The following is a 19,738-nucleotide window of genomic DNA, read 5'->3' on the forward strand; positions in this document are numbered from 1 at the left end:
CCAATTGGTTGCAGGAGCTTCCTGCAGCCAATCAGAAGCCGCACTTTGGTTTTTGAACACTTTGGAAGTTGAACGGACTTCCGGAACGGATTCCGTTTGACTTCCAAGGTATGACTGTAGTGGGTTTCCTGGATTGGCAGAGGGTCGGACTAGATGACCTTCCAACTCTATGATTCTACAATTCTGTTAATCCTCGGCTGCAAAATGGAGCCAATATCCACTCAGTTATATAAATCTAGTGTTGCACATGTATTTTATTTATTTATGTATTGTATGTAGCTTGTCTCACTCCTAAGGCCACCAAGAGCCACCTGTTTCCAAGCCCTTTGAGTCCCCACTTGGTTTGGGCAGGCAGGGGTGGAGGAAGGGGGTGCTGTGGGGAGCTGTTTGCCCCGGGTGTCACCACTGGGGGGGGGGCAAAATGCCAGGCGGCACTCACTGCGGGGTCTGCAACCCTCCCGAGCCACGCATCTCTCCTGGGAGTGACACATTGGCTTGGGCACCCGCAGGCTCTGCGCTGCCCCAAACGGTCTGCCCACCGCCTCCCCCTCAGTTGTAGGACGGCTGAGTGGGAGGAGGCAGGCAGACTTCTCAGAAGCCCCACAGAGTGTCTTGCCCCACCGCTGGGCACAGGACACACACGCCGCCCTGGCACCCGATCGGCTTCCTCCGCCGCTGCCTGCAGGTCCCTTCAAACTATGATTATGTGGTTCTGAAATTTTATTACCTATATGTCAACAGCTGAAAGCTCACATGTCCCAAAGCAGATGTGGGCTCCTCGTTGACTGGATTTCATGCAGAACTGGGATCAAACAAGAGAGAAGGAAGGGTAAAGAATGCTGGAAAATACGGAGCAATGGAAGAAGGGGGAAAGCCCTCCGCAATCTCTTCCTCATCCAGCTGCTTGCCCCGCCCATTCTTGGCTCTGGCCCCACCCACTGCTGGCTCTGGCCCCACCCACTGCAGATCACCCCTTAAGACATGTAACCCTCAACAGAAAAGAAGCTTCCCCACCTCTTCGCCAAAGGGAGATTGGAATTATAGGGACACAACTACCTAAATTTTATAGGAATTTATTTATGTATGCTACTACAGCAGCAAGAATGCTACTTGCCCCAAAGTGGGAAGAAGCAGAAGTCCCAGCAAAGGAAGAATGGATACAAAAACTGATGGAATATGCAGAAATGGCAAAACTTACCAGAAGAATAAGAAACCAAGATAACAAACTTTTTATAAAAGGATGGAAATGGTGTATTGAATATTTACAGATAAATTGTAAACAGATAAAAAAACATTAGCAGGGTTATTGTAATAACCTGCAGTTTCACAAGTGTATATATTTACAGTCGGTAATTAAATGAGCAAGTGAAATGAATTTGGATATGCAGAAGATATTTTTTAAAAGTAAGTTTAAGGAACTGCAGAAAGAGGGGGGAGGAAGTCAAATTTTGAAATGTTAAATTGATTGTAAAACTAATGAAATGTATAATGAAACTAATGAAAAACTTTTTTTTTTAAGGAAACATTTCCACCGATTGTGGAACTGGGCTTACCTTTTGGGTGTTTCCAAAGATGTTCTTCGTTCCCAAAATCTCTACCCAATGAATCACTGCCTTTGACCTCCAGAACTCTGGATCCAGCCCCTGGGTGTTGCAGAAGATCACTAGAAAGGTTTGTTTTGAAGAGCAGACATGGGCTTCCGCCATTATGCAATGGCTTGCATAAATCACAGGAGTTGGCAGGCATGGAGTTCAAGCCTGTGATGCAACGCTATTCTCTCACACAAGCCAGCCTACCTTGAACTACCTCTGGAAGCCAACACACGTCACAATGCGTAAAACCAGAAGTCCACAGAGCAAATATTCTGAAGCGACATTTGCTGCAGAACTTTTGGCTCGGATCTGTGAGCATGAAAGGAGCAGCAAAATTCCTCACCAAGTTTTTTGGGGGGAAATTCAAGGGCACTCCCCTCCACAGGAGGCCATCTGCTGGCAGACACAACCCCCCTGCCTTCCAAAACATCACTCTGTGCCATGGTCTGGCTGGATGCAGAGCAGAGGTGGGAGGCGGTAGCTGGGGAACCCCCAAGGGAACCCCCAGGGGAAGAAGGCTCAGAGCCCAGGGGCTGGTGGTGGGACAACAATGTGTGGTCAGAGGGAGAAGAGGGAGAAGAATGGGAGGAGGAGGAGGCATCAGAAGCTGAGGAGGGAACAGGAAGAGGCTGTGGCAGAGAGCAGTTCAGAATCAGAGGCTGGAGAGGAGGTTGGTCAAGAGGCAGAGAGGAGTCAGGCTTCAGAAGAAGCCAGGGAGTCTCCCCCTCCTGCTGCAACCCGCTCTCCTCCCCACAGGTCTCCCCGGACCAGAAGAGGCATGGAGAGGGCAGAGCAAAGACAAGGCATGTCGGCAAAGTCTCAGGTTGCTTGGGAATAGGGTTGCCACCTGTATAATACAGGATTGTCCCGTATTTCAATGTAAAATGCTTCGTCATACAGAGTTTTGGACGTCGCTACAGGACTTCATATACAAAATCGGCCAGGCACAAGAATAGTTTTTTCCCTTGTGCCATTAAATTGTTAAACTCGTAGTTGTATAGCTTAAGGGGAGGTAAAATATGGGTGGGGTTTCTTTGCTTCTTTGTATTGTGAGAGGAACAGTGTCTGTATGTTTACATTCCAATGTAGCCGAAACAAATTCCAAGTATGTTGGAAAATGTACTTGGCCAATAATAAATTATTCCTTATTCCTATTCCTATTTCAGGTCTTCCCTCTCTCTCTCTCCCAAGTTAGGGATTCCCTACAAATGCATGTGTTTGAAAGGGCGCATGAAAGGCCATGTATTTAAGCTCTGGGTAACCAAGCACAGACACATTTACAAATTCATGTGTGTGACAAATTCCAGAGCAGAATGTCTGCTGTTCACTAGAACATCCCTATTTTCATCGGAGGAATGTTGGAGGGTATGGAGTTATGCCACCTCTGAGCCAAGGAGATAAGAAACTATACAACCATTCGAAGACATCTGAAGGCAGCCCTGTAGAGGGAAGTTTAAAAAAAAAATATGTTGGAGGGTGTGGGGGTCCCCCACCCAATTTGAAACCCTTCCAGACCCTGACTTATCTTTGGAAATGTGCTAGCAGCCAGTTTTATTGCTGCACCACTGTGAGACTAATAATTTGCTGTTTGCATTGTTTTATGCTATTCTTAATAACTGTATTTATTATGTTCTTGATGATCATTTATTACAATTATATTATATTAGCTGTGATTAAGAATAGCACAACATCATATCATATCATATCATATCATATCATATCATATCATATCATATCATATCATATCATATCATATCATATCATATCATATCATTTGAGTTCCCACTGTCTCCCTGTGGGAAGCCAGCTAAAAAAACGGCAGCAAAGTAGCGCCTGCGCACTACGGAGCGGGAAGCCGCGCCACGGGGCGCTTTCCCCTTGCCCTTCGACGGGCAAAGTCTGTGGGCGGGGCCTGAAAAACGGGGCGGGGCGGGGGGTGAAGGGAGACGCGCGCGGGGCGGAGTGTTCCAGCATCCGGGTCCCCTTTCCGCTGTTGTGTGTGCCTGCGTTCCATCCCGCCTGGCATTGAGCGGCGCCTGTGCCTGTGAAGCGGCTGCCAACGTTCGGAGCAGAGCAGACTCTTCCGCCAGCGCGCAGGCAGCAGCATCTCCTCTGGGTGAGTAGCTAGTCCTGCGTGTGCATTGCCCCCCCCCCCCTGCACTAACCCCTGTTCTCCATTCAGGCTGGGGTGGGGTGTGTGGGTCGGGATCGTTTCCAGCCTGCCATGCAAAATTGAGGTGTCTGGGTCTTTCTCCTTAAGGTCTCCAGTCTTCCTTGCAACAAAAAAGGTTTTTTTTGCAGCTTTCAGCATCTCGTGCAATAAAAAATATTTTTTTGGGGGTGCTCTTAGGTATTTCTCTTTGCCCGCTGCCTGCCTGCTAGGCTGCACAGAGGTAAGGCAGTCCTGTCTGTGACTTACAACAAAGAGAGGAAAGGTGCGCTTTGGGAGGAGGGTCGCTGTCTCTGCGCTGTCTTTCCCCTTCCCAGTGGCAGCATCTATAGGGGATTTGGGGTCGAGGGGAGAGACTAGGCAGGGAGGAGGTGGGGGGGGCACCAGCCTGTCCTTCCTCTCTTCCCTCTTTACCCCAAGGAAAAGAGCGTCCGTCTGGGATGCGTTTGGCTCCAGCCACTGGATGGGAGAGAGGCGGGTGGTCTGTTCTTGTGGGTCTCTGTGGGGCGTCCGAGTGGGGCGGCCTTTCTCCAGAGATGCTGGGTGGTCCTCTCTGCACGCTCCCTGCTCAGCTTTGTCTTCTTGTGGGGGCTGAGATGGGCCGGAGGGCTCTGTGAACATGGCCTTCCTTGGGGCCGATGAGGAGGAGGAGGTAGCTGGGTCTTGGGGTACGGTTGGGGGTCCAGTCTATGGGGCTGTAAGAAGATGCACCGGGCCAGTCTGTGGGGCAGTGCATACGGCTGTTGCCAGGGGGCGCTGTAGAGCTGTGGGGAAGGAATCTTGTCTCATCTGTGGGGCTGTGAGATGTGGGGAAGACATTTGGTGGGGGGGGGGTATCTGGAACTTGGGGGTTGGGATAGGGGGCCCTGACCTCATATACTCCCTGAAACTGTGCCCTTTTCATTCTCTAAGGTCTGGGGGACGGGACATAGCTAGACTTGGAGTCCATTCCTAGGGCTTCCGTGGGGCTGAGTAGACATATCTCCCCCAGAGCAGCTGTGGGTCTTGCCATCCCCTTGGAGCCCAGAAGGTCTTTTCTATGGGGCCGTCCAGAAACGGGACAGCCATTCTGCACAGCGCCTGTGGTGGAATCCAGCATGTGATGCTGGCGTTCTCCGGATGGTGTCTGGGTTGTTCCTGGGAACTGGGAGGTGGCTGTCGCGTGGGTTCCTTTCCTGTCAGGTTGTGGGGCGTGTCGTTCCCTAAGGGGTTGTTTGACACGTGCGTGCTCATGTGGGGTGTTGGTCTGTGGAGCCGAGAAAGCGTGGGCAGGTGCGTTTGGAAATAATGTGGCATCCCTTAGGGGAGATGCCAACACGTCTTGGCAGCGTTGTGGTGGTGTGTGTGTGTATATATATATGTGTGTGTGTGTGTGTGTGTGTGTCCCGAAAGGGTTGGATCCATTCTACCCACCTTGGCTGTGGAGGAAAGGCCAGGTCCCCAAGGCACTGCCCCAGTTTCTAATTCAGTTCTTGCTGTTTTGTTTGACTGGCCTTGCAAGGTTACAATGCCCAGTCACTCTGCTAGTCTGTATTGAACTGGGTTATGCCAAACAACATGGGCACCCCTGAGTGGCTGCATGGATTTCCCCCTCCGGGCCTGGGATGACTCTTCCTCTGTGCTGAGCACAGGCCCAGAAGATATCTGTGGACGTGCATGCACTTTTTCAGCTGGTCCAGCTCCTCTTTTAAATGCGAAGCATCCAGCCTCTCGTCTTTCAAAAGTTGACAGGAGGAGAAACAGGAGGGCAAGTTCCCTGGCTTGTTTAAAGGCAGATCATCAGACAAGATCATAAGAGTGTCTTTTTATATGTCTGGAGAGGAAGTTGCAGCAATTCTCGGCGACTCCCCCCCTCCCCCCTCGCAAAATAGCTTTTGATTATAGAGTGGGCCAGCAAAGCACAGGAAATTCCTACCGCTGAGTAGGAGAGAGTCTGAAAGCACAGAGCTTAGGTTGTGGGGAGTAGCGGGCTGGCAGAGGGGGGGGGCGGGTTAAGCACCAGAACGCAGAGATTGCCAAAGTGGTGCTCTCCAGATGTTTGCAAGGGTGGCGGGGAATCGGAGCCCCCGTCCACATCTGCAGGGCTCAGCCAACGTTAGAGACCCGCTGCCACAGGCAAAGCGTAAGAGTGTGGAAATTTACCCCCGGGGTGTTTGCAGAGCAGCTGGTTTTGATAGCTTGAGGAGCCAGTGTAGTTCTCTGGCCCCCTGATGCTGGCCTCCGCCACTCCCTTTTGCAAATATCACAGGAGATGCCAAAGATTTCGGGCGTGTGTGTGTGTGTGTGTGTGTGTGTATTTCTAAAGAAACTTTGGCAATGCATTTCGATTGCATATTGCTTCTCTCCGGCCTTCCCTTTTTCATCTGTAGTTCCTGATCGCGCCTGCAACGTGCTTAGCAACACGGGAAGCTGGCTTAGTGGCTCTGCTTGCTTGCAGGACTCCTTCGAAATGCAGAGTGTGTTTCCCCTGCTGCCTTAGTGTCCTTGTTTTGGGTGTCTGCGATCCCCACAGAGCCCTCCTTTTTGCTGAGTTGCTTGTGTGCCTCTGCACTTCTACTGCAAGTTCTGTTCTGCTCTCTCGAAGTCCGATAGGTGTGCATTGCTGGAAATTTCCAGCTTTTTAAGAAATAGCGTCGTTCTAGCAACAACAAAACAGGCTTGTGGTTTTCTCTGGGGAGAGTTGTGCGAAAACGCTCAGTGTTACAGCCTGAGACCTCTCTTCCTTTCCTCTTTGATGATAGCTGTCTTCTCTGTGTGTAGCCGCACGGTGTTAATTTGAGACTAGATGTTTTGGTGAAATTAAACATTAATGCATAGTACGTGGAGTAGATGTGTAGCTGTTTTAACAGAACGGCGAGTTAATTTTCAAACACCAGCCACACTCTGGGGCGGTTTTTTGTTTTTATAAGGGTCGGCGTGAATCGTTGGATGTTTTTGTGGTAGACTTCTGTGGAACTGAGAGGTTCTGGAGAGCTGGTGTGGCATAGGGGTTAGGCTGAGCTGATGCTTCTCTCTTCTCTGTCTGCCGTGAACTCACTCGGTGGTCTTAAGAGAGTCGTGCTCTCTCTGCCTCAGTCCCCCCCCCCAAAAAAATCTGGAAAATGGGAGACAATATTTTTGTACACTGCTCTGTGAATCAAAGGTGGAACGTGGTTTACAAATAGTCGTACAAATAAATAATGCTAGCTTACCTGACAATGGATGGTGTAGCATCACAACTAGACGATGCATGAGAAATCCATTGAACACCTTGAAAACACCTTGAAAACAGATGTTAGACATTATCAGCAACACGGTTGTTCTGGTCTAAAGGAAACCTGGTTTATTGAAAAAGGTAAGGCCATAGAGAAGCAAAGAGTTCCATGTGCTTGGATCTACAAATGGATTTAAACTGAGCTATTTGCTTAATATTTGCATTGGGAACCAGAAGTCCACATCAGTGCAGCAAAATACTGGAATGTCTCAAGACAAATGGGAGGAATAGCTTACATTTTAAGTTCTGCCAGATTAGAGAGCCTGGATATCATGCTGGTGATAATGCCAAGGTTGCAGGTTCGATCCCCGTACAGGACACCTGCTCATTCCTGCATAGCAAGGGGGGTTGGACTAGATGACCCTCAGGATCCCTTCCAGTTCTACGATTCACTCTGACCCTTGGCGCAGAAGAACCGGGGTGGAAGATCTGACAGCCTTCCACATGGGGCTCTTGCTCCCACGACACAACAGAATCAGGAGTGAGACCTTTTCTGTGTAATTGGAACATTAATTGCTCCGTTGGGTTGCCTTCTAAACCTGTGCGCTTTGTAAGAACATCCAAATGACTTTCTTTGCGCCAGTGTGCTGTCCACATGGCAGGTGGCAAAGCATGTCGTTTGGGGGGAATGCAGCGGTGATTGTGTACAAAACTCCTGTCTGGAATTGTGCATGGCTTTTCACTGCAGGTACCACTTCTTTCCTTATTTGCCTAAGATCCAGAAGCCCAGCCGCTGCTCAGGCGATGCTTGATGTCCATATCTGGCCTTGCAAAGGGATATTCTTCCAGGTCACATTTGTGCTGCTCTGTCCCTACGGCAGTGGGGTTGCACGTCCAACGTCTCTCCAGCTTGCATTTATTTCCCTACCAGACGGAACAGCTGACATGCTCCGTCCCGGGCGTCTTCTGCTCTTGGCACGCTGCAATCTGCATGACGATGGCTAATAAATTAGGAATGTTTGGTTGCGGGGAATCCTCCCTCGGAGTTGAAGGCTAGGAAAGCCGAGCTCGCCTTCCCTTTCAGCCGTCTGATTACTGGACATGTGTTTAATTTCAGCTGCTATAATCTACACAAACAGAAGATCACATGGCAGAAGTGTTCCTGGACTGTGCAATTTCGGGCTGTGGGAGCATTCTGTTCCATTAAAATACATATATACCTACTCCCTGCACATAGAAAACTAAGTGTCAGGGAGAAGCGTTCTAGCCTAGCCTTCTGCCTGGCATGCTGTGAATGAGGGGAGCCATTCAGACATAAATACATTTCCCCGCGACCTGCAGCCTGTAGTGTAAAGAATGGGTTAGATTCCAAATCATTGGAGGTCCAGAGCTGATTGGAAATGGATCTCTATTGGGTGCTTTTAGAGGGTATATGGAAATGACTCTGTTCTGCTGCAGCCTTTGGGCCATTAATTTCAAGGGGCTACAACTAATCCCCCCCCCCCACCAGCGTTCGAAATTCGCCAGGAGCCAGGCGCATTTTGCACCCGACTGTCGCCCACTTGCAATCAAGTGAAGATACCTGGTCCACCGTCTGGAGGCGCATGCCTGGGGAGCCTTGGATCTTGGCCGTATTCACGCACTAGCAACACACCCAGTAGAATCCTGTCCGTGATATTTTATCTGCACGATCAAAATGAATTTCAGGAACCAAAAAAAATCATATGGAAAAATACGACTTCTGTGTCGCCCGGCCCAAGAATGGCAAGTGGACATTCCGTTTTGGCGACTGTAACCCTGGTTTAAGGAGCCATTGGGCACCTAGCTTATATATCTGAGTTTCTAACACTATACCCTCAATACACACACTTTGCATTAGTATACTTTGTACTAGTGCCTAGAAGAAATAGGTAGCCTCCATTCTGTACCCTAAGGAGTGGTGGGGAGGGGAGCCTGTGGTCCTCCAGATGTTGCAGGATTGTAGCTCCCATCAGCATGGTTGGTGATAAGGGATAATGGGAGCTGTAGTGCATGTTCCCCACCCACTGTCCTAAAGGATGCAGCACAGCATCTTGGCCCTTTGGACCTTCAGGGAGCCATGGGAGATTTCAGTTCCCATGGACCCCATTTTTGCAGGATGCAATGTATATCCTAATGCTGTGCTGCTGAGGCCATCCAGGCTGCAAGTAGAGTAACACAAAGAGACATGCAGCAGGATAGATTACTTTGATGCTTCATTAGGGTTCCCTGGGACATGGACGCTGGCATCTTCCCCCTGTGCCACTTGGGAATTAATTCCAGTTCCAGCTAAGAGCATTCCACTCATCCCTATCATGGACCGTGCCATTGCTGCTTTAGGCTTGATGTGTATACCATCGCGACTTGTTCTTTTTCTGCGACATGGCTGAAGCAAACAAAGTCTTCCCTGCCGTTGTACAAGTGGATTCCTTGACAACTTGCATCACTGGTTCGGACGTGTATTAAAGATTAACCAAGGCTGCAAGCATCCTTGCACAACTGAAAGCAAAGTTATAAAACGTGCTCTGAGACCTTGTTTTGGAATGCAAGAGGTGTTTGGTGTCTCGTTTCCTTTGTGTATACAAGAATTTGCTACCCCTTTGCTGTGAGTGAGATGTGTGTGTGTGTGTGTGTTCCCATTGCATGCGTGGGTGTTACCAACTTGCTCCGTAACCGCTGGACCAAACAGCATCAAATGAGGACACAGCATTCCATGACCGTCAGGGAATAACATGGGATAATTAAATTTCAAAAATACCCACACCTGACATACCTAAAATAAAGAATAAACGCAAAAAATTGGCGCGCCTATTAGATGTCACCAGCAACAGCACTGACACCACAACCAGCAACCAATAAAAAGGTGCCACCCAACTCCTGAGGCAACAACTTACAGCTGTGTGGAGGCAGTCAGAAATGGGGGGGGGGAGACGAAGAGGAGGCAGGCGGAAATTCAACAGGAGAAGCTGTCTGGAGGCAGTCAGAAACGGAGGGAAATACGGAGAGGAGGCATGCGGAAATTCAACGGGAGAAGCTGTGTGGAGGGAGGAAGAAACGGGGAAAGACTGAGAGGAGGCAGGTGGAAATTCAACGGGAGAAGCTGTGGGCATGGACAGTTTACATTCATATATATATATGTATATGTATATGTATATGTATATATATTCCTTTTCCATTTCATAAAAAAGCCACCGCAACACATGGCCAGGCCAGCTAGTGTGTGTGTGTGTGTGTGTGTGTGTGTGTGTGTGTATATATATATATATATATATATATATATATATATATATATATGGCGTGTTCGGACACTGGCTCAGCTCTGTGCAAACCCAAACACAGCTGGGTTATGGAAATCTTAGACTGTGCACCTTAGCCCATGAACGTGGTAATTTTCATTGGCCTCTCCGTGGCTTGCTTCTAAGGAAATGTGCTGGGGAAGAACTGTAACTCAGTGCTAGGAAACATGCGGAAATTCCCGTGTTCAATCTCATGTGAAACCCTAGAGCTGCTGGCTGTTAGTGAAGTCAAAACTAAGTTGGATGGTTCCAGTGGTCTGATTCTGCATAAGGCACCATCCTTTGCTGGAGTAGGGGCAAACTCCACTGGTCATCTCTCCTAGCACTGCTTTAACAATCTCCAAAGTGCCAAAGAAATTTCTTCTTTCTGGTATTGCAGTGGAATTGGCACACACGCCAGCATGCAAGTAACCATGGTTTGTTTTCTAGCAGATACGGCCTGTGTAAATCGCCATAACGGATATGGTGCCACGGAGATTTCTACAGTGGTACCTTGGTTTACGAACTCAATCCGTTCCGGAAGTCTGTTCTTAAACCAAAGCGTTCTTAAACCAAGGCAAAGTTCACAAACCAAAACACCTGCTTCCGGGTTTGCAGCGTTCTTCATCCAAGTTGTTCATAAACCAAGCTGTTCTTAAACCAAGGCAGCACTGTACTTAAATAAAGGACAATTTTCCATTGTTGTCCTCTCGGAAGCAATTGCACTTGCTGTTTGTCATCGCGTCTTGAGAACTGGTCCTCTCGCCAGGCATTAGGCACATGCAAAGGTGATTTCCATCAAGTCAGTGACTCTGCAGGATTTCAGGAAGTGAAGGCTGGGTCTCTCCCCCAGCCCTACCCGGAGATGACGGGGATTGAACCTGAGACCTTCGGCTTGCAAGGCAGGAGCCCTTCCACTGAGCTACGGCCCTTCCCCGGCAGTCCTGGACTAGACAGATCACTCATTTGATTCCCTGTATGGCAGCTTCCCCCATGTGCAGTATTAATTTTATTTTTGGCAAAATGCACCTGCCGCTTAACCGACAAAATATCTCCAAGCAGTCTGCATAAAATGCTGTGAAAACGAAGATAAAATGATTAGATTTTTTTAATGTCCATAAATAATGTTTAGGTTGCTTTAAAAAAAAAAGGTTTTGGCAGGCATCGAACAGAACAGTGAAAGCATCTGCCTAATATTAATATATTGATACTAACAAGGTAATATAATTGTAAACATGATGGGAGAGGGAAGAGAGTGCCCTGAGGAGCAGGTGGTTCCCTGGTTTTTAACTTCCTTTTGCCAAACCTGTTCTGGCAGGAAAGTTGACACGTGGCCATTGTGTGTTGATTTATCTGCACTGCTTTCTTAAAATGCTCCTCCACGTGGCTTCTGTAACTCTTTCAAGTACTGGTCAGTTTATGCATCACTTCCATCCATTCCCTTGTATCTCAGATGGCTTGCAGGACTTTGGAATCAATTCCGGAACTGGCGCTTAGGCGGCTTCTTTTGCCATGTCCAGAGGAGGGCAACCAAAATGGTCAAAGGCCTGGAAACGATGCCTTATGAGGAATGGCTTACGGAGCTGGGTATGTTTAGTCTGGAGAAGAGAAGGTTAAGGGGTGATATGATTTGTTGTTGTTGTTCAGTCGTTCACTCGTGTCCGACTCTTCGTGACCCCATGGGCCAGAGCACGCCAGGCACCCCTATCCTCCACTGCCTCCCGCAGTTTGGTCAGACTCATGTTGGTAGCTTCGAGAACACTGTCCAACCATCTCATCCTCTGTCGCCCCCTTCTCCTTGTGCCCTCCATCTTTCCCAACATCAGGGTCTTTTCCAGGGAGTCTTCTCTTCTCATGAGGTGGTGATATGATAGCCATGTTCAAATATATCAAAGGATGTCATATACAGGAGGGAGAAAGGTTGTTTTCTGCTGCTCCAGAGAAGCGGACACGGAGCAATAGAGTCAAACTACAAGAAAGAAGATTCCACCTAAACATTAGGAAGAACTTCCTGACAGTGAGAGCTGTTGGACAGTGGAATTTGCTGCCAAGGAGTGTGGTGGAGTCTCCTTTGGAGGCCTTTAAGCGGAGGCTTGACAGCCATCTGTCAGGAATGCTTTGATGGTGTTTCCTGCTTGGCAGGGGTTTGGACTGGATGGCCCTTGTGGTCTCTTCCAACTCTATGATTCTATGATTGTCTCCTCGCTCACGCAGTCGCAACCCTTACGAAGAGACATCATAATACATGTCTAATTTCACACCAGCGGAGGTCATGCTTTGGTTTAGCGGTGGGGTGAAGTTGCCTGAGGTTTGCCTCGCATTTGACACCTTGCTCTGTCCACATTCTTTGTTTGTTTTGAATTACCGGTATGTTGGTGGCTCGGGCGCAAATCGATGGATCAGGTAACATTTGCTGTGTGCTGGTGCTTTCTCTGCTTTTGAGCATCGAGGTCACAGATGGGCCAGTGCCCCATCTAATCCAGCATCCTGTTTTCACAGTGGCCAGCTTGTGGGAAACCTGCAAGCAGGACCTGAGCCCTCTCTCATCCTACATTCTCCCGGTGTCTGATAGCTAGATAGGTTTCTTGTACAGTGGTACCTTGGTTCTCAAACTTAATCCGTTCCGGAAGTCTGTTCCAAAACCAAAGCGTTCCAAGACCAAGGCGCGTTTTCCCATAGAAAGTAATGCAAAATGGATTGATCTGTTCCAGACTTTTAAAAACAACCCCTAAAACAGAAGAAGAAGAAGAGTTTGGATTTGATATCCCGCTTTTCACTACCCGAAGGAGTCTCAAAGCGGCTAACATTCTCCTTCCCCTTCCTCCCCCACAACAAACACTCTGTGAGGTGAGTGGGGCTGAGAGACTTCAAAGAAGTTTGACTAGCCCAAGGTCACCCAGCAGCTGCATGTGGAGGAGTGGAGACGCGAACCAGATAACGAGTCTACCGCTCTTAACCACTACACCACACTGGCTAAACAGCAATTTAGCATGAATTTTACTCTCTAATGAGACCGTTGATCCATAAAATGAAAGCAATAAAGAATGTACTGCAGTCACACAATCGATCAGTCGGTAGCTGAACTGGGTTCCACACAGTCACAAAAAAAGAGAGCCACAAAAACAGAAATGGAAAATAAATAACGAAAACAGACAGACCTCAGCGTAACACTCAAAACGGAGCACGTTCGGCTTCTGAAAAAAGTTTGCAAACCAGAACACTTACTTCTGGGTTTGCAGTGTTTGGGTTCCAAGCTGTTTGAGTGCCAAGGTGTTTGAGAACCAACGTACCACTGTATTGTTAGACGTCGGTGACTGGCGGCTGCTAGCCATCACAAAGACCCCAACTTCTTGTGCGCAGACTGGAGGGAAAGTTTGTGAGCATTGGCAACAAACTATTGTCTCGCAGCTTAAGGGTGAGGCCTTTCAGATTGTTCAGACTGCAGCTCCCACCATCCTTGACCACTGGCCATGCTGGCTGGGGCAGATGGGAGTTTGGAGACCAACAATGTTTAAGGGTGTTATGGGAATCTTTGTTGTTTTTCCTGTAGCGGAGTAACATGGCTGCCCATGTGGAAATTAGGGTCTGCGAAGGAAGGAGGTGGAGGTTTCCTGTCGCGTTTGTGCAAATGGTGTCGCCTTAGTAGGTAAGCACTGTATGTTTACCTGCTTTTCTCTGCTCAGCTTGTTGTTGGCACCCGTCTGTCTCGGGAGACAATGGAGGAGTTTGCCTTTGGGGGTGGAGTCAAACTGTTGGAACTTGCAGAGCCTGCTGTGGCTGCGGAGACCGAGAGACATGTTTTGTTGCAGCTGGGGCAGAAGAAGGCGTCCGGTTGTGCTGCTGCAGAAGCGCTGCGGTCGTCTGCAAGGGGTTGACGTTGCCAGACTTCACGTCACGTCTGCAGGCATCTTTGTAACGCAGAGTTGGTGCCTGAAGCCAGCTCCCCATGAAACATATCCTTGCGAATCCTGACATCTTCCATTCTTGTGTGCATGACCAAGCCAGCGTAGATGTCGCTGAGATGGGAATGCGAACATGCTGGGAATGCAGGCCTGGGAGAGCATGGCTTAGTTTGAGACTCTGTCCTGCCATTTGCAAGTGGGAAATTAACAGGTACAGTCTAACCTCGGTTCCCAAATGCCTCCATTTTGGAACGTTTCGGCTCCTGAATGCTGAAAACGGAGAAGCAAGTGTTCCTGTTTTTCGGAAGCCAAACATCCAATGTGGCTTCCGTTTGTGTCAGGGTGGATTTCATTTAAATCACAGTTTTCTAAACACTAATTCTTGCTGGTATAACTTTAATATGCAAGTAGATGAAGATTTTTAGAATAACAACTTTTCATATTAGTTTTTTTATCCCCAGTTTAATAGGTTAATCATTCATATTTGGACAACTTTTCTGTTGTACTTAGGAAGGAGAAAAATAATCATTAGCTTAATAATAATAATTTAAATAGATTTATTAGATCCATTCCACTCCAAACAATCAGAAAAATATTGTTTCTATTCTATTCACTGAACTTCTTGAAACTTAACACTGAAGGGGTTGATTCTGTATTCATAGGTTTGTAGAACAATAGGATTAAGGTCTTTTTCTCAACTCTGTTCATGTTATAACATTTTTGCTGTGAAGAAGAGGCATGTGATCTCTGCTGAGTCAAATTCAGTTTTGAGAACTGCAAAAGTAAACCAAGCATCTGTGATAATATCTTGTAGGCAGAGAAACTGCCCAATAATCATTAAAAAAAAAACCTCTGGAAGAGCATAAATGACATTGTGAATGGATTAATGGAATTTATTTACCAAAAAAATTAAACATATACAGCCTTATTGTACATAATTAAAAAACTAATCTTTATTTCATGATTGAATAACCTTTGGATGGTAATATATTTTCACCAAAAAGCATTTTATTTAAAAAAATCCGATTGAAATCATAAAAATCCGATTTAAATCAAAAAGTCCGATTTAAATAATTGAAAAAATCCGATTTTTAAAAAAAAAATAATAATTGATTTTTATCCACCCTGGTTTGCGTGCAGGAAGCTCCTGCAGCCAACCGGACGCCACACCTCGGGTTGTCGAACATTTCGGAAGCCAAACGGGCTTCCAGGACGGATTACGTTTGACAACCGCGGTTTGACTGTATCCTGAAAACACCATTTCTCTCCGGTATTCTTTCCTCGGTGGGAAATGGACTCAGCTTACGTACAAAGCTGTCCTTGCAACTTCCTTGTGATCGGAGGAGTGTGAAATGCAGGAATCAAAAGCAGCCTTTTTGCAAGTCCTTTCAAATGGAAGTCCTTTTGCTGGAGGACTTTCTAGGTGTGCTTCCAGGTGTCCTCAGCATCTGCGGATCCCGTGCGAAAGGTACATGTTGGAAGGGAAGTAACGCATTGATTCATGCAGTCCATTGATCCGCTTCCCACTGTCGGCAAAGTATTGACAGCAGTAAACGGAACTCGTATCCTGTTGCGGATGTATTAAATGCAGGAACACCATAAAACTCACACAAACGAACCAGCTTGACTTTATCTCTCTTCTTTGTTGACAAAAAGATTCTGCGGCAGGTGCTGTTATTATAAAAGCTATACTGCTGTATATAAAAGTTAACCCTTTCCCTTCAGCGGCGCAGAGGAAGGAGAGCGTGGTTTATAGAAAATCAGCTACTTGGCAGATCGTGCGCAAAAAACTTGAAAGAGAAGTTGGAAGGCAATGATGGCATAAGCCTCGGGGGAGAGGTGTTGTTGTTTTTTGGAATATATTTTATTGAGTTTTGAACAATCTACACGGCACAATAAGGAGTAGGCCTAACAATGGCAGCAAAACAGTTGTAGCTCTCTTGCAATTTGTTCCATAAACTAAGATGTGCACTGAGAAGACAGAAACAAGGAGCGGGAACAAAGATGGACTTAGATTAGTTCATCAAATCTCCCTGCATGTAAGGCTGGGGGGGTTGCAAGCCACAGATGAGGCACTGATAAATGGAAACCATGCAGTTAAAAACATTAATAATAATAATAATAATAATAATAAATTTTATTTATACCCCGCCCTTCCCAGCCAAAAACCGGGCTCAGGGCGGCTAACACTAATTAAAATCACAGCAAAAACATAAAAAACAATCAATTTAAAATACAGATTAAAATAAAAATTTAAAAATTCAGAATTAAAATATCAGGTTTAGCCTGGCCGTTGGCTAATCTGAAAGTTTCGTTTTTCTAATTACATAATGCCTTAAGGCAGTAGTTCTCAAACTTTTCAGTCTTGGCCTTTAGCCTTGGCCGCACTTTCAGAATCAAAATGTGCTTGCACCACATCAAAGTTTTTTTATTGATAAGATAATACGTCGGAAAACATGAAGCAACTCCTAGCCGTGCTTGATTTCTAACATGGGACACAACTGCTTTATGATATGATCATGGGACAGCCCCGAAGGCAGCCCTGTCTAGGGAAGTTTTTATGCCTGATGTTTTAATGTATTTTTAATCTTTGGTTGGGAGCCGCCCAGAGTGGCTGGGGAAACCCAGCCGGATGGGTGGGGTATAAATAAATTATTATTATTATTATTAGTTATTATGGGACATCCAGAAAGTACAAAACAACGCAGCTTAAAAAAAGAACATGAATCATTCCCAAAATATAATTATAAACGAGCCTCTTACATATCTACCTTAGGTATGTATAGAAAACACTGTGATAGGTGTGAGCTTGCTTTTGCCAGGTAACCTCTGTGTTGGGTCTAATGAGGTCAATATTGGACAAATTAGACGTATGCTAGGTCTATTTTGAGACAAACAAAATCTGCTCATTTCTGACCTTTCATGTTTGTCAAAGTTGAAAATCCCTGTTCTCAACAATATTGTCTTTGGTACTCTTGCTCTCATTTTGAAAAGGTATCTACCCCTATTCTGCAAATAAATAAAAAAATACTATTTTGATACTACACTGAAATGTTTAAAGGTCTCCTTGGTTGTCCTTGAATCTTCCTGCCATGCTTGCCATCGTCTCCTGACCCTCCAGGGTGGGATGCCACACCCTTGGAGAACCACTGGATCCCGTGGCCATACAAATGTTGTGGGACTGCAGCTACCATCATCCCTGCCCATTGTCTGGCTAGGTCTGGTGGGAGTTGGTAATCCAACAACATCCAGAGCAGGGCCAAATTTGGGTATCCAGGTATTTTTGGACTACAACCCCCATCATCCCTAGCTAGCAGGACCAGTGGTCAGGGATGATGGGAATTGTAGTCTGAAACAGCTGGAGACCCAAGTTTGGGAAACGCTGACCTACAGAGTCACAGGTTCCCCATCCCTGTCTTATCAAGAATAGGCTGAAACTCTGGCCTCTTGTGACTCAGCCACGCGTTCAGAGTGTCCCGGGTTCAAATCCCAGCATCTCCAGGCAGGGCTGGGAGAGATCCTGCTCCGAGCTACACGGACCATTGTTCTGGCTTTGTATAAGGCAGCTTCCTAGGCTCCCAGCGCTGCTGTGTTGGCTTGAGCTTCTGTGATGTCATGGAATGTTCACCAGTATCCCAGACGAAAGGGAACAGCGCCAGCCACAGAAATCTTAAAAGCAGACACAAATGAAATGGGCAAGACCTAGAGATGGAAGATGGGCTGGGCAGTAATGCAGGGAGGAATATAGGAAAGATAAAAAAGTTGAATAATGTGTAACTAGAATTAATTACTGCTTTTTGTTTCCTTTGTTTGTATCTCTCTTGCATTGGAAGAAGTTACCTACGTGACTATACACTTAGTCTTACTTTTTCTTTTCTTTTTTCTTTTTCCTTCCCCTTTTTCTACTTTTTGTGGTTCTTATTTTTGTTGTTTTTGGTTTTGGTTTTTTGTTTGTTTGTTTGTTTTGTTTGTTCTTTACCTTTTGTGGTTGTTGTTATTCCTTTGTATTTGTATCTGCGAAAGGTTTTTACATTTGTTGTGAAATTGTTAAATCTAAATCTAAATAAAGTTGATATTATTTAAAAAAAAAAAAGGAAGATGGGCTGGTGGCTATGAAGTGAGGACAGTGGCAGAGGTGCTAGTGGTCGGGGAATCAAGTAGGAAGAGGATCAAGTAGATGCTAAGAGACCAGGGGAGCAGGGAAGGTGTGAGATTTCGCTGAAACGGGGCCTAGGAACAAGTAGGCATCTCTGCGATATGAAGAGCAACAAAGATGCTTTTGTGTGGGAGGCAGAGATCTTTTGGACTGGAGAGCCCCGGGTTTAAAGAAGCAGAGCGAATTATGTTTCGCATATTAATATAATATCTGTGAAAGCTTATGCCACCATAGAGTGGTTAGTGTTTAAGATGCAACAAGGCTCTCTTGTTTATATTAATAACAATTCTTCGAAGTGCTAGGCCAGGCCTTTGGCTGTGGGTCGCTGGTTATATAACATGTGCATCAGCCTTGGGAGGTCATCTCGGGACAAGGAATCCAACAGAATGGATCCCTGCGCCTGGCCAGAATCAGCTGAAATAAATCCAAGGAAAACCCCCCTAAGCTTCCCCAAACAGCGTTCGAGAGTCAGGCTTGCATCAATGCTCTCCAGGGACTGAGTTAGGTGCCGTGTCGCCAGGGTGGATGTGGGGTTACGGCAGACGACTTCGCTCAAAAGAGTTTGCAAAACCTTTGTTTGGATCCATCAAGCTTTCACTCACTCAATCTGGCAACTCAGCCCTGCAAAGGGTGGCTGCCTAGGTGAGCAAATCCACCTCTAATTATCCCTGCGAGTAAACATAAGATATAAACGAAGCAGGTGCGATTGCTGCTTGGAACACGCAGCTGGGATCTGGGATAGATGACCGGTCTGTTTTTGGCCAGGTAAGTCGTGGAAGCAGATAGCCCAACTGCCGTGAGATTTCCCAGCCTCTCTCTGCTAACAAGAGAAGCGTTTCGAAGGGATGTATTTGGCAGCTTGGCGCACACTTTGGACACAATGCACAATCTCAGCCCTTGAGATCTTGGGTAAAAAACTTTGGGGTGCCCTTACCTGAGTAGGTGGGACTGGTTTGATGGGCCAAAGTCTAAGCCATTTCCCAGAATGTCTGATCCTCTTCTAAATCCGTCTAGGTTGGTGAGCTAGATTTCCTCCCGCAGGAGCAAGTCCCATCGTTTGGATGTATGAATAAGTCAAATCTTTCCTATGTGCCAGATCTTCCAACATTCAGCTTCATGGGATCTCCACCAGATCTAGTGTTGCGAGAGAGGGAGGGGAGTTTTTGGAGAGCCTCTGCACACCTTTTGCTTTCTCTTTTGCCTCTCCTGAATCTTCTGACATTCAGCTTCATTGGGCGTCCGTGAGTTCCAGTTTTATGGAAGAAGGGGAAGGCACTATTCTCTAGCTGCCTTCTCCACATAACTAGTGCATTGTGGTGTAGTGGTTGAGAGCTGTAGACTCATAAACTGGTGAACTGGGTTCGCTTCCCCGCTCCTCCACATGCAGCTGCTGGGTGACCTTGGGCTAGTCACACTTCTCTGAAGTCTCTCA

General features: G+C 46.8%; 1 protein-coding gene across 1 annotated transcript in view; it reads left to right on the plus strand.

Moving 5' to 3' along the window:
* Positions 1–3,567: 3,567 nt before the first annotated feature.
* RNF24 (ring finger protein 24) overlaps positions 3,568–19,738 on the plus strand; it is an 85,026-nt gene continuing 68,855 nt past the window's right edge. Inside the window, exon 1 of the mRNA XM_033160966.1 lies at positions 3,568–3,708. The gene's annotated coding sequence lies outside the window, so the exon portion shown is untranslated. The remainder of the gene's footprint in view (positions 3,709–19,738) is intronic.

This window comes from Lacerta agilis, chromosome 9 (assembly GCF_009819535.1).
Source record: "Lacerta agilis isolate rLacAgi1 chromosome 9, rLacAgi1.pri, whole genome shotgun sequence".
Lineage (NCBI taxonomy): Eukaryota > Metazoa > Chordata > Lepidosauria > Squamata > Lacertidae > Lacerta > Lacerta agilis.